Source organism: Gymnoscopelus braueri (genome assembly GCF_963280865.1).
Source record: "Gymnoscopelus braueri genome assembly, chromosome: 6".
NCBI classification, from domain to species: Eukaryota; Metazoa; Chordata; class Actinopteri; order Myctophiformes; family Myctophidae; genus Gymnoscopelus; species Gymnoscopelus braueri.
This window is the reverse complement of record NC_137607.1, coordinates 1295741-1297914: the sequence shown is the minus strand read 5'-3', so window position 1 is coordinate 1297914 and position 2174 is coordinate 1295741. Positions and strand designations below refer to the sequence as shown.

General features: G+C 37.3%; 1 protein-coding gene across 2 annotated transcripts in view; it reads left to right on the top strand.

The window, feature by feature from the left end:
- med16 (mediator complex subunit 16) overlaps positions 1 to 151 on the top strand; it is a 50827-nt gene extending 50676 nt beyond the window's left edge. For both annotated transcript variants that reach the window (XM_080431421.1, XM_080431420.1), the window contains one exon: positions 1 to 151. This exon is cut by the window's left edge. The gene's annotated coding sequence lies outside the window, so the exon portion shown is untranslated.
- Positions 152 to 2174: the final 2023 nt, after the last annotated feature.

Below are 2174 nucleotides of genomic sequence, written 5' to 3'. Positions count from 1 at the left end.
GAGCGTATGTGTGGTGCTTACAGCACGTTTGTTTACATCTGATTGATATCAGTGATAGCGGCTACACCAGGCACACGGATACACCAGTCCCCCATACACACTCTTTAAAATAGGACTGGATCTAAAAGTGTGTGTGTGCGTATATGCGCGTGTGTGTTCACATAATACCTTTTACTTTTTATGTTGTTTTGTATTAAAATGAATGTCAACACAAGGACACAGAGTTGTGATTATTATTTATGCTGTGTGTTTAATGTTCTCAAACGTTTAGTATGTTGTTCTGGTGACTTCATAGAAATGGTCTGTGAAGAAAACATTTATGTTACAATTACTTTGACTTTTAGTTCCAAAATGAGCTGGTTTACCTGACTATTTTATTTAGTAGACTACGTTCTCCTGCAACTGTTGCATTCCTCACTGTAACAGATCTACACACACACACACACACACACACACACACACACACACACACACACACACACGTGTTCCTTGACTTTTTTATTGATTGATTGAATACATATAAGTCATGAATGTAAACAGCATGTGGTACAGTGAGACAATAAGGCTAAAGGATAATATAATCCTATGTATTCGCATCATTTTGTCTCACTTGTGTTAAAATGCTTCAACAATATTCTAATGTATTCCACTTTTTTTCCCCAAACTTTTTTGATCTATAAGATAGGTAGATAGGCTATTTTCAAATAGCTGATGTATATACGCTTAAAGTTGTTAAACTAATTATGTTCAGCTGGTGACCCTCTGGAACCCCCTAAAGGACCCCAGGGGGTCCCCAGACCACACTTTGAGAACCACTGCTTTATAAGGTCTGGTCATGTGACATGGCAGCTGGAGCTAATCTGACACATTAGTCACTAATTTAATTATAAAGTATAAACCTGTGTGTATTCATGGAAGCTTTCATGGTAGGACGTCAAAAGTAACTTATCACTAAATTAAAATGAACTACCTATTTTAGAAAATAATTTGCTTATCTGTAATTAGTTGTGCATGATGAAGAAAGGGAAATATACTCAAACAGGTTTACAGGTGTAAAAAACTCCAACAGTATCAAGAAAGGTGGCGATAGAGCTCATCAGAAATGTTATTCTAAGCATGTGTAATATATATACATTAGGGGTACATTAGGGCAGTTAGAATACAACACAAAGGCCCGTAGCGTGACGGTCCAGGCATCCTAGGCTGCAATGCCAGCCTGACAGCGTGTCGCAGGTTCGAATCCCAATCCTGAAGACCTTTGCTGCGTGTCACTCCCCATCTCTCTCTCCATTTCCTATCAGTCCTGTCATTAAAGGCATAAAATCCCAAAAACTAATCTTTAAAAAAAAAAAGAATACAATACACCACAAGTGCATCGGACGGGCTTAGCTCCATGTCCTTTCAGTTTATACTACTGTATGAAACCTCATTGTAAGGTTTACATCTGGACCTGTGGTGATATATTATTGTTTTCAGCTGTTATGATTCCTAACATGCAAACATGACCCACTTTAATTACTTCTATATTACGTCCGTATTAGTAGCTTAATGACTAGTATTAAAATGATATTGTTTTTTTTATGTCCAATGTATTTGTATTTAAGTTCATAAAGTTAACATAAGTATAACTAAATGTATTTGAAGTGAAATAAGTTTTAAAAAATGGAAATTTAGGATTCCAATTAAAAACAGCAAAAATAGCAGATCTACAAGCTCAAAACGCATGGCACTGCGATGCGTTTTGAGCTTGTAGCCGAGTTTGTAGCCGTTGAAATGACGTCTATAATATAGACGTTTATATATAGATGCTTAAAAAACAGCTAATCAACGTCTAGGCTAAGCCTAGACGTCTAAAAAACTTTCACTGTTAGACCAGTTATAACCCCGTTTTAGGTCTAATAGCCGACTATGGCTCAGTGGGTTGTGCCACACAAGCGGTACTTCTGTTCTGTCCCTCAAAAGAGCAGTTTGGATCTGGTCACCCTAGTTTTGACTGACTGTTTATTGTATGTTTTAACGCTGGGGTGAACATGTAAAGGAACGGAACATTCGTTTGATCTGTGCTGTGGTGTTGCGCTGCCGGTGAAGAAAATAAATAAAGTTACTTAGACCAGAGCTACAGTAGCATTAAAACACAACTAAACACTGCTGATCTGATAAGAATGAAAATAACC